General features: G+C 50.2%; 1 protein-coding gene across 8 annotated transcripts in view; it reads right to left on the bottom strand.

The window, feature by feature from the left end:
* The window catches only part of cv-c (RhoGTPase activating protein), a 448,163-nt gene that overhangs the window by 62,484 nt on the left and 372,427 nt on the right, over positions 1-13,252 (bottom strand). The gene's annotated exons all lie outside the window — the stretch shown is intronic.

Here is a 13,252-nt window from a genome sequence, read left to right as displayed (position 1 = left end):
TCTTTATTTGGACAAAACAAATACAAGGTTTTCCCGCAAGGTAATTAGGCAAAAGGAGGGCATAAACCTCCTGACTAAGGCGTTTACCTGGCTGGAGCAGCAGAAGTAGCAGCCTACAAGTATCAATACTAATAAAAGCAAACACAACTAATAAGACAGAAAACATCAAAACTATTTACGCTGTGTTGCTGTGTTGTGTGTTGTATGGGTGCTTTCAATGAATGTATTCACTGTTCGCTTCACTTTTCTTGGCGCTAGTAGCCTCAGCCTTAATGTGGAGGAGGGGTGGGGGATTTCTGGCCATTGTATGTTCTTCTTTTTTTTTTTTTTTTTTTTTGCTTACGGGAGTATTAGTCATTGCATACGGGGTATGAGCCATTGAGAGGGCCACGTGGTTTTCTTTTTTTTTCTTTTTGACGTCGCGTTTCTGTAGGTCGTATGCGTGATTCCAATGAATGTATGCACTGTACGCTTCATTTTGATGAGTGCTAGTAGCCTCTGCATTACGAGATGGATGAGTCATCGTATATGTTGCTTGCTTAGGGGGGTATGAGCCATTGCTGGCGATGATAGTTTTTCTACCATTTGACCGGCGACGCTCTTTTTTTTCATGGCCATGGGGCGTATGATCTACTTAAGGCGTTCGTCTTAATAATGACGAAATATGATGAAGCGGACACGGAAGATCGAATACACAGCGCACGCTATTCAAGGGTTTCTTCAAAGCCTCGTGTCCATGCAGCCCTTGCAAGCGATTTTCATGCTATGCGGCCCCGCTATGCGACCAGACTAGTATACCTGCTGATAATGCTTCCCTTGTGGTGCTTGTCAGCGTATTCGTAAGCGGATGAAATGGCATAAAAGTTGTCTTTGTTCGCGTTTTTCGACGTTTAACAACTTAATCGTCAAAGCTGTAGCCGCGTAAAGGACGGTGTCTGCTATCATGATGTCAGCTGTCACGTTATGTGCCAAAACTTGCCGTTCACCTTCTGACGAGTGCTAAAAGCTGGGAACACACGTGAGGCTGGCAAAAATTGTGTGGGGTCAAAGTGAAGCAACCATGTTGCTTCAGTTTCTCTCGCAGCAGGGCAAAAAGAAAGCGAAGGTAGGCGGGAAAGCCGACCGCACTCACTTCTAATCATTTTTGTGAGTGCAATAGAAGAAAGCGCTGCAGGTAATCACAAAATCAATACAAAGAACGCACATGGTACAAACAAACACATGGTACAAAGCGTGCTGACTGCGACACTCGTACAGGTACATTCTGTTGATGAACCATGAACAGCGCAGAAGTCGCATACCTATTGGCAATGATACACACACACACACACAGACACGCACACACACGCGCACACACACACACGCACACGCACACGCACTCACGCACACGCACGCACACGCACGCACACACACACACACACACACACACGAAAAAAAAACGTACACGTTTGTCGCGCTGTTCCTTGCTGGATATGGGTAATCGGCGGCCGTATTTTCTATCTATCTGGCTTACATTCTTCATTTGTTATCCGTCGAACCTATATTTGCCAATTTCGCTGATAACGACGGCACGGCGTCTTGCGAGCCAATGACAAAAAGCAGAAAGAACGGATAACGAATATAATAGAACAGAATAGAATAATATTGTCATGCAGCTGCAGCTGAGGAAGTTGAGCAACGAAATACCGGTAACGCCGAGCAAACCTCTTTTATTTGCGTATAATGTGCAAGATAATCTTGCCTGGACCATTCTCAGTCCATTCGCAAGCGCCACTTAATAATGCAAAAGTTGCAGTTTCGCCCGAAAGCGAGGCATTGAAAGCGATGACAAGTTTAGCGCTCGAGCTCCTCGCGCTGTGTTAATTGTAATGATACGCGGAGGCAAGACGCTCGCACGAAGCACCACACGAGACAGTTGCAGCTGCGCAGCAGGAACAACGCGCGCTGGCAGATAACAGGCATCTCGTAACGCTGGCGCACGAGATGAGACCGAACGGAAAAGCCGTCGGCGTTTGTCAGCGCCAAGTGAGAAGATTAGATGGAGATCTACCTTTCAACAACAACAACAACAACAATAATAATACTAATAATAAAGCCTGAAATATTTCTTGAACATAGGAGATTGAGGAGCGTATCAGTCAGAAGAGGCTGCCACGAAAGAAGAAAAGAAAAACAGTTGCGTTTATCTTCACCACTAACCCTTTCCAGTATTTGGCTCCAGTCCGCTATCGAGATCTTACGGATAAAGATCGCTTGCTTACCTACATAAGCATAATCTAAAACCATATTGGTATACTATAAAACGCCGTAAAAGGTTACCATGAACCAAAAGCTCAATAAATGGAGTAGTACTTAAGAATACTTTGCAGACAACCTGTAACTTTTCCCGTCTTATTCTTTGACACACCGCCAACTTTATTTCATACAAAGGACACTATCTGAAATACGTTAGTTTGTAGAATTTTCCTGCTAGACAGGGGCATTACACGCGGCTGTCCCATTATTTCCATACATCTGGAAACGTCACGCGCAGACCTCCATTCGTTATAAGCACGCTTTCTAGCCAGCCCGATCGCACAGTTTAGACGCCTCGCGAGGCCTCCTGTGTCGCGCAACAACGGGGGCGACCCTGGCGTCGCATGCCAAGTCTATACCGCGCGTCCGAAGGCCAGCACAACGACTGATGGCTCTTTATATTCGTCATCCGATGACGGTGGGACAATGCGGCGAGACCGCGTCTGTCTCGAATGTCCAGAACAAAGAGTGCCATTGTGATACGCGACCGGCGTCTTCGAGTTCCCACAATGAACTCTTCGCGTGGCTGCCAAGAGCGGTCGTGTTTCCTGCTTGGAACGGCAAGCGGCTACTGCCGCATCTGGTAGGCGCGGCCGTGTGATTTTGACGTCCGTTTTTGAGTGTGCGCAATTTAGCATTGGAAGTTTTTTAGCCACACTTTATCGTCACGGAAATCTTCGTGAGCGCGCGAAGTGCTTCTGACGGGAAAGAAACGCAGAGAGGACCGTTCGCATACAAGAGACGTTGTTAATGCGCCAGAGAGCGCGAAAGCTCCACTCTAAAAAAAAAAAAAAAGTTTACACCCTTTGGGTTGTATTTTGTCCCCAACCGATAATCGTCATCTCTCTTGTCCGCATTTCCTTTCTTTAACGCTGCGAGCCCGGTACTTCCAAGTCACGAACGGCTTGCGCGTTATCATCTTGACAGAGCATTCTCGACATGAAAGTAGTGAGCGCAGCGTTTTCAAGAAAGGAAACGCAAGCACGGCAGATCACGATTATTGTTCCGTGGCAAGACACGACCCAAAGGGTGTAACTTTGTTTAGAAGTGCACTCATATATATATGGGACCTCTTATTTTACCAATTAGCGATGCCTCGTTCCCTTGTTTCGTGTGCGCAACACTTCGGCTGATTATGTTGACGTCTGCTTTGTTTCGTTATAAATGAGTCACTGTGCATAAGAAGGTCAATCGAAAAAGAAGCAAAAAAAAAAGAGGAAGAAATGGCTGTCAGGTATCTTTTTTCCAATATATACACCTAAACCAAGATCTACTCCCCCGGAGTCCGCTGGGATGCACTTACTCTTTAACCTTTGTCGAAGAAGCCTACGTACTAATTAGCTAACTTGCATGGAAGGTCAATACCAACAGACCACTTTGAAGCAGTGCACAACATAAATGACACTTAGAAGACTCAGAGCAGAAATGATACCAGCAAGAAACAAAGACAGCACTGAATAGGTGTCGCTCGATCAACGGAGAAAGATAAGACGGTGTTTGGGATCACAGCAACCAGCTCACCTCCGCTCCCGGAGGCTATACATAAAACATGGCGCATCGAGTGTGCGCGTTCAAATGCTTTGGTCCGAGGCATCAACGAACGCTAAGAGCCCGATAAATGCAGATATACACCGATCAGTGTCATTTTGCCCACGACGCTGACTGTATAAATACGCGTACACCTGCTTTCTCTTTATTTTTCACTTACGGTTAAGTTCTGTCTGTTAGACACTTTTCTTTTTGACGGCGCGTTTCTCTCATGCCTTATACATGTGAAGTGCCCCCGCGAACTGAATAAAACATGGCGCATATATCGCTCGGCTACTGTGATTCATGAAAGCTTTCAAACTGGGTCACATTTTCGCAGCGGATTAGCGCGGCATGTGGCGACGTTATCCACACGACGAGCCACGCGCGAAGCTTCGCGGGAGTCAACGGCAGAGCGCGTGTACATAGGATATATGATAATCGCGCTTGTGTTTCGAGACTGCAGCACCCGCGTTACAAAATCATTTCTCCTTCCTTTCTCTCTCTACAATATTTCCGGAGGCATAAGACATCACGCAAGCCTGTTGCGAAGAGAAACGCGACCGCACGCGCGCGTAGTCACGCATTCAAGAATATAAACGCTAAGAAAAAAAATCTGCGTTACGGTTGCTTTTTGCTTACTCTATGTATCGGCCATGGGGAAAGTGACTTGGGACGGCTTTCATCAACCCGCCTGCGATGGGTATACTACCCGGGAATGGGCAGCGGTGCTATCAGTCCAGCTCCTTCGCCGATGCTGGCTACCGGCTTAGTCAGTCGCGTCTTCTCCCACGCACGCAGAGAGACAAACAGGCGAAGTGACTCAAAGCCTCGCCGGCGTCGCTTTCCCCGATGTCAAGGCCGACATCGTGGAGATGGCCGCAAGGCGAGGCGGGAAGAGATGTGCCGAAGTTGAACGCCGTGAGTGCGGGCGCGCTTGTTCAGTTCGAGGACGGCTTGCATCGAAAAAAAAAAGAAAGGGAATGGCTGACAGTTTTCTTGGTCGAGGGTTGTAATTACCAAGCGCCATGTCAGACCGCTTCCCGTTAGGCGATTCATAGCACCGCAGACGGCGCGTACTTCGAGATACAGCGCGTAGATAGAAGTTGCACATGCTACCGCGCCGCTTTCCCGCCTACGTATCACCACCACGCCTGGGTTACATACATATGCGATTCCACGTAGGAACATCCGCACTCCGCGAAGCCATGCACCGCCAACTGCTCCTGCAGTGCGCATCGCCTGCCAGAGGGAACTATGCCTTGATAGGATCAAGAATCACTAACCAAAGACAACGCCCTTGCTTTTGCTACGAAGACGACTGAAAAAAAAAATACCATCACGATACAGCAGGTCTCAAGCCATCGTGCGATTGCAGTGCAAGGAATGATGGTGTTGATGGCCTGTGTGACGCATACAAACGATGCGAATTCGTTGCTGAAAACGATGAGAGTTAGCTGCTCATGCACGTTATTAAAGACGCTACGCATGGTGAGAGAGAGAGACGAGGAAAGACAGGGAGGTTGCCCAGACGCACGTCCGGTTTTCTACCCTTCACTGGGGGAAGGGGTATGGGAATGAAATTGAATTGTAAACAGAGTTGAATTGTAAACAAAGTATGTGCCCATATCGCGAGAGAAACTTGAGGTCGCATTATGTAAGGTTTCATTCCCTCCGATTTTCTATTCTTTTCTTATCACCCGCCCGATGGCGGGGGCGCGGCTTCACGCGAGCCGACGACAAATCGAAGGAAGAATACAGAAATCGGAATAATAGTTGCAAAGTAAGACATTTGGCGATGGCACGAAATTGTAAATTATTCACGAGAGATCCAAAATATAAAGTCAATTCTATGGATTAAAATCAAGTGCTTTATAGAAACAGCCACACGTTGGTTACGACTTGGTACGGTCAACGCAAAGCGTTTGTTCTACAAAAAGAAAAAGAAAGCGAACGGCACATAATACGGCAAACAGTGCAAAAACGAGACAAAATACTAAGGGAACGAACGACACCGGCGCCGACTTCCAACTACGCGCAGTGACGAAATTTATAGGTAGATAAAATCATAACAAAACATCCCGCCGACGAAAAAGAAAAAAGAATTCCGGGAGCCATGGCCAACAATCTAAAACAGGATAAGGGAGCAACCTGCCATCGCACTACCGGTCACGCGGGTGCAGAACAAGATTCGAGGAATTCGTCCTCATCAAGAGGCACGTAGATCAGCGGACACGCGAAATCATCGAGCCCTTCACGATTTTAAGCGCAGTCTTTCAATTGCTTAACAGGGAAATCGCATATATATGCATTGTTAACCCATTTCTCCCCTCCAACGAAAGTGTAAAGGGAAACCAAAGGAAGTGTACGGTAGGAACGGCCACAACGGTCGCTATATAGTAGAAAATATCGCACGTGTAACGCGGGAGATGCGGTTCGGCTTCCAGCTGCGGCAAGTTGCGTTTTAGTCCACTTCCAGTTCGTCTTACCTTATCATTTGTACATTTCAACTAAACGTGCAGAACCGTTAGCTTCCCCTATTTTGCTGGCACACACCACACACACTAGAAGTATTCACGAACAAAGAATATATGTTGCCCGATGGAGTAACAACAATAATAAAAAATGAACAAACATTCTATCGCCGCTCGCTACAAATGGTCCGCTCCCAACAAACAGAACGACTAAGAAAAGAACGCATTGCTCGGCTAAGCGAAAGCGCGCCGCGGCGGTCATCAAGCACGCTCGTTTCGGCGAAGGCACCCCCGGAGTTCGGCCGGAGGCCCTGGAGCCACGGCAGCGATAACGGCTTCCCGGCCTTCGTCTTCGCGAGCCGACGGGGCGTGGCCCGGCCGGCGCTGTCGGGGCGTGAAACAGCGGCTCGCAGGAGGAGGCCGTCCCGACTCCGATTTCCGTCATCCGCGCGTTTATCTTTCCCTCGCGCGGGGCGCGTTCCCGACATGTGGGACGTGGTGTTTGGTCGTATTGTGAATTACGGCGCCCTGCGGCTCGCGGATACACCTCGCTACCTGTCAGATGGCCGCCATGTATACAGCGCTGCCACGAGAGCACGGCACGTTGACTGTCCGAATGTGGCTCGCATCTCTACGAGGCGCTGTAGTTACCGCAGTGAAAATAGTCCCATACACATGTATGCACCGACGCGTTCCCTCGCAAGTCCCTGCAGCAGGCAGACGATCGTTCTGTTCTATAACGCACGCATTGCGCTCATCGTAGGATTGTGTAAATTTACTAAAGCCTTCACAGCAGTTCGTTGCCTTACTCCATGCTCAAACAAGCTTTCAAAGCGATTATTTCGACTTCGCAGGCGCACGCTGACATCCAAGCAACGCCTCCACTCCAGCCCGACCGCGGGCAGAACCGCGGGCGCGGACTTTAGCTAATTCAGGCAAGCGCCCCAGAAGAATAGATGTGCGAGTTCCACACAATATCGACGCCAAACTGGCGCTTAGACGCCACCAGCGTTCCGTGTCGGAGGTGCGCCAGTGTAACACATATCCTACAGCCTGCACGTAAAGAAAATCTACACCGCAGTGAGCGAGACGAGTACGAACAGCCAGGCCATGGACAACCGAAGACGGGCCGGCGGACAAACAAAATTCTTGCGAGATGCGCTTTGGCGGCGACCGGAGCCCTACGAGTCGTTCGTTTCTTCTCCGTGCAGTTGAGTGTCCCCTTTCCGACCGGCACCGCGAGCCCGCTGCACACGCATGCCGGGTCTGTCGCAATCCGACAAAGTGATGCAAGCGCATAAGCGGCTCCTTCGCAAAAGACGCACGTCCTGCTCCTGGGGTCTTCTTCTCCGCAGGGAACATGCCTGCACGCGAAGTTTCAAGTCGCGGGTACGCCAGCAGCAACTGGGGAAAAAAGAAAGAAGGCCGCCGTTCCGGAATGAGCTGCATTCAGCGAAACACAACACGCAGCAGCTGCGGAGGCCCGCTCGACTGTCTATGTACGCTGAGCGAGCACGCTGTTCGCACATAAAGCACAATTCAACAGGCGTGCGTGCAAGAATACGTGTCGGCGTGCCAGACTCTTCAAACGCGGTCCATAACGCAACGGACCGCTCTGGTACGTGAAAAAAAAAAAGAAGAAGAAACAGTCGTCCGCGCAGACGACGCATCACCAACGAAAACGTGAACGTCCGGCCGTCAGAAACGCGATTCCGGCACGCAAGAGAAGCTCAACCCTTTCGAGTGCAGCACCGGCAGAAGCGAGTGGGCGACACGGTGCGCTCATGCAAGCAAACGCGCGATCCGGCTGCCAATGGGTGCTCAATCATTCGCCGGTTGACCTGCCTTGTTAGGGGTCAAGGGGTGCTCGCTTGGCTTCGTCGCTTTCGGCGCACCAAGTGCGCGAAAATGTATGCAGCGAGGGCTCGACGAGCTGGTTCGTTCGAGAGAGTCCTTCGACACTGTGTTTGCATCGAGGTGCACGTCATCGAAGAAAAAAAAGAAAAAAAAATGAGAGACAACGTTAGGGCGTCTCGCAGAACCGGCATACGTGTTCTTTGTCTCCGGGCCAATTAACTCAAGCGATGAACGCTCGGCAGTGGTGCAGAACTTCGTGAAACACGGTAAACGAGCCTGCCGTATGGCTTGCCAATAGTAAAAAAAAAAAAAAAAAATAAAGAGGCAGCGGCAGAAAGTTGCACCATAATGTGTGCAAACGTAGCTACACTCCTGGACGATCGCGTATACGTTGCAGGCCAGCTGCGAGCCCGTCATAAAAAAAAAGAAAAGAAAACGCTCAGAGATAACTTTCGGCCCACCACTTTGTAAGCTTTCTTCACCTTCATCGGCAAGGAATAGGAAGTGACCTGCGCAGACCCGAGATGCGATCTCCAACTTCTCTATATACGATCGAGAAAAGTTCCTGCCTCTGATAACACATTTCTTCGTGGCCAAGCCGGGAGCTAGGCCATAAATCCCTCAGCGACACGGGCATCCATTTAAACCCGTGTCACAAACGCATGCAAACTTTGCGCGCGGTAACGATGTGCGGAAACAACATGAAGTAAGCAAGTGTTAAATAAATAAATAAATAAATAAATAAATAAATAAATAAATAAATAGGGACATTGCCATAATTCATCTGCAGATGTAATATAAGCTGGCAAATACTAAAGGCCGCAATAACACCCTACAGGTATCGTCCGTATGTCCCTATCCTGGAGCAAGTTAAGCGATGCAATTCTCGCCTAGCCTCGTCGCGAATTAATACAGCACAGCCGTTACCTTCAGTACAAACCTCGCAATCAATGAAAGGAGCCCATGCGGACGTCCGACATAAAACGCCTTCCAAGAGATGCGCCGTGCAAAATGCTACGCGTGCTAAGTTCAACGGGCGCTGTCGGATGATTCTGCGAAGACGAAGAGGCGGCATTTGAGTCACCGGGTGGCACTGACGCTCCAGCATAGGGCGCAACACAATGTCGGCGTCGAGACCGGCACGCGCACCTCCAGATTGCGCGTACTTTTCTTTCCCCATTCATCGCCGCCGCCGGCAGCTGGCGAGGTTCGCGCGCGCGCACAAAGTGCAAGTGGGTGCACTCGAGAATTCCTTCGGCTCCGGCACACGAAGCGCGGAGCGGTCGGTAGACACTCGCGGAATGCGCCGAGGCGAGAATAACAATAATAACGAAAAGAAAAATTGCCCAGCGCTTGAACTCAGCTTGAACGACGTGCGCGGCAACACCTGCAGGAAGAAAGCCGAGAAACGAGCAGAGGCGTGGGCGACGGCACAGGTGTCACGAACGCAGCAACAGCAGAACAGCGTATCCCGCCTATACAGACGCGCGCTTCCAACTATAGAATTACTGTATCCAACTATAAAATTACTGTGGAATTACTGTACACCTGCTCCCAAACAGCGCGTCCAGGATTCCAGTCACTGCAAAAGCGGCTTTGAAAGAATGCCGCGCACAGCTCCTCTCGCCGTTAATGTTCAGCGCACGCTTCCTGAACATCTGAACAGGTTGCACTTGCCTAGTCGTGGTGGCACACGACGGCGACGGTGAGAACACCAGCAGGAGTTGGGACGAAGAAGATGAGAAGGCAACCAAGCCCGCGGTTGCGACCGTACGCAATGGTACGCTCAATCAAGTGCATATAAATTTGCGTTGGCTTCCACTCGTCGGCTTCATTAATCTTTCTTGCCGCTCATTGCGCAGTCGAGCGCGTTGAAACCGCGTATCACTCTCCTGAAACGGCCCACCGTTGGCGCCGACGAGTTTACCACCGCTTCACACGAATGCGTTGTAGCTTTCCCCCCCCTCTCTCTCTCTCTCTCTCTCTCTCTCTCTCTCTCTCTCTCTCTCTCTCTCTCTTGTTTTTTGTAAGTTGGCTCCGCGGCCTAAAACAGGTATTTGTCCTCTTCGATAAAGTCCATCAGGGATCCATGGTGTGGATCCCAAATTCGCACCATACGCAATCAGTGGAGCTTTCTGAATTCATTTCTCGAAAACCGCAGTGGCTCAGCAAAGCTGAAGAGGTCGTGACTTCGATTCCCGGCTGTGAAAAGACTACATAGCCAAGGAATAAAAGCGAGGATGGGTAATTAAACTGCTTTCACTGCGGTCGTGAGAGAAAACAGGAACTGTTTTGTATCTGACGTCACCAACCATTTAGGGACAAAGACAGCATCCGAAATTTAGTCGTTACGAGCGTAATCTAAGATTAAGTAATGTCAGCAGTACAATCAACAAATGATCAAACGCTCTAAAAGCGCAAATCCGCTCGTTTTACGCTCCCCATGTCTCGCTCTGCTTTTATTCAGTAAAGCAAGCCCCTCCGGGCACTTTTATCGGGTGCGGCGCTCCTCCAGCTGTTATTAAACGAGATAACGCATACTTCCAGCGACCAGCATGCAAAACAGGAAACCGGACACGGAAGTGACGTACAATTAATGTAGAAAGGAACAGACTAGCGTTAACTTTATGCAACATAGCCGCTATATGGTCCGGGGATATGCGGCACCCGCCTATCGCGCAAGTTACAGGAGTCAAACCGGGCGGCATGGGAGCGCGGCTGCCCACCTATGTTATGGAAGCTTGCCATACACGGCAGCGTAACTTTTTCTGTGCGAAAAGTGTTTGGACCTCGGGAGCACCACAGATTAGCTCTCAACGCTCTTCGGGATTTCCTCGCAGACAATAACAAGCTAACCTTTGCTTTAACAGTATATTTATATGCACTTTTAACGTTCTCTGTGTTCCCATTATCTGTTAATGGTAGTGTTGTTCTTGTACTCATGCTTATATATATATAATAGGTGGCTGGCTTTAGAACGAGAGAAACAACATCATGGCATTCGTCTCTTAAAGCATGAACGTGATATTCAACAGTGTTACGTTCGACCGGCCAGGGCTGGCGATCTTCGAGGAAGCGACCGTCGGAAAGGCGCCACCATGTCTGCTGCGACGACTCGCTTTGAAAGGACGGCAATACGTCAGTCCCCAGCCCATCGGCGCCACCATGGCTGCGGCGGCGATTCGTTTTGTAAAGAGGACAATGCACCGAGTCAAAAGGACATCGGCGTCACCATGGCTGCGGCGGCGGAGCCCGTATTGTTAGTGTGTACGCCGTCCCCGGCACGGACTGTTTGGAGCAGGGGAGCTCCTGGAAGATATTTTGCGGTGCCGTCTTACGCTGCTTAGAAGTCGTCAGTCAATGGACAGACGCGGCGGCTACTGTCTGCGGAGTCGACTCTGGGATAAAGAGGCGCCAGCTCGGGGCAGCACCGTGTCTGCAAGAACCCACTCACCTTGGTGTGGTTAGTGAAACCTGTCCGGAAGTGAGTGTGTAAACCCTGCCCCTCAAAGGGGTCATCGGCTACGATGACTTTGGACGCTCCTAATTGGTCGACTGTGAACTGCCGTTTTCCCTCACTTAGGGATCTAGGGAGGACAGTGTATTTGAGGATCCGTCGGCGGCTCCTCAGTGTGCAGTTCTCTTTCAGTCATGTTAGATTGATGACCTGTAACGTTCTCATGTAGATAATGTAAACAAATCCCATATTCCTCGTTCTCGATGAGAACAAGTCTCCCTTCAACAACGTCCTCAGCGTCGATAAGTTGGACGACGGCATGGGCCAGCTACCATCTATTTCGTGCCCGACTCCAACCATCTACGACAGATGAATTTATTTTCTACTCGAGCGTTGCGTGCAACCTGGCGTGTATATAGGCTGTTGCCATACAGAGACTGCAATGTTAAAGGCTAATCTATGCATGTGTACAATGTGGAAATGGTTGTGAAAGTACGTGATGAGTATACGACGACTGACTGGCGATGAAGATGTGATGTCAATGTTAGATGCTTTAACGCATATAAAATGAGTGTGATGTGTGATCACAAACGCCTATTTGGCTGGAAATGAAGATGATATCGTGGCCTAATGGTTACAGCACCCGGCTACCGTGCTCGACGGCAGAGTCTCGATTCCCACATCGGTCACATTATGTTTCCTAACGCGAGGCGGGACAGTTCCCATAGGTAGGTATAGGTAGGGAGGCATACCTGCCGCAAAGTGCTAAGAATGAGGTAAAGAATACTCCGCAGTAATGGATGAATACGTATGTACATCAGTCCACACGCAAGCGCGCACAATATTCTATACCTGAGCGCGCGAGCGAAACCATGTGGCGGTGCGAAAGGGAGACCAATATTGAAGATGTCACCGCTCCAAGTTAACGCCCGCTCTGACGTATACGCGACTCGCGCAGCAAAGACAAACAAAATCGAGCGCCTCGAAAAGCAGACATTTTCAATCGGCACGCTGAGGAATTGCGAGAGGGGACCGCCGCGTGAAGCACGCGGCTCGATCAGGCGGGCGATGCGACGGCGGCAACCAATACGGCCCACGCGGGGGATATTAGGCCGCTATAAAAACGTTTGCCTGAGTTCGCAGCAGCCCAGCCTTGCCCCCGTCTTCTCGCCGTCCGGTTTCCCCCTGCGCTTCTGCCCTTGAAACAAGCCGACTGGGACAAGCAAGATAAACGGTGCTCGCGCCCTCACCGCCTCTGCCTGCCTTCTATGGTTCGCCATGTAGCCACGCGGGCTCGCTTGCAAGCCGTGCCTCCCAAGGTCTCGCCGCATTCGCGCGCTCGCTGCGCTGACAAATAGCGCTGACGTCAGCACCGTAAGAAAAGTGCAGAATCGGAACTTGTCTTCGTTACGCCTGTCAGCGCGGCCGGACAGCACACGGCGCAGGTCCGTTGCCACGTGCTCTTCTGGCACAGCCAGCCCAGGTTCGCCATCGGCGCGGCGCCTTGTATAACCGGGAACGCGGCATAGAAGAGATCGCGAAAAGTGCGCGAAATGAAACCAGCTGCGTAAACTAGGCACCGAGGACAAGGGGACTGCGTTCGGAGAATGAAGGGTCAGCTGCGTGGTTTCCGAGGGCTGCA

This window comes from Dermacentor variabilis, chromosome 4 (genome assembly GCF_050947875.1).
Source record: "Dermacentor variabilis isolate Ectoservices chromosome 4, ASM5094787v1, whole genome shotgun sequence".
NCBI lineage: Eukaryota > Metazoa > Arthropoda > Arachnida > Ixodida > Ixodidae > Dermacentor > Dermacentor variabilis.
The sequence above is the reverse complement of the archived record's forward strand: the minus strand, read 5'-3'. Positions and strand labels throughout refer to the sequence as shown.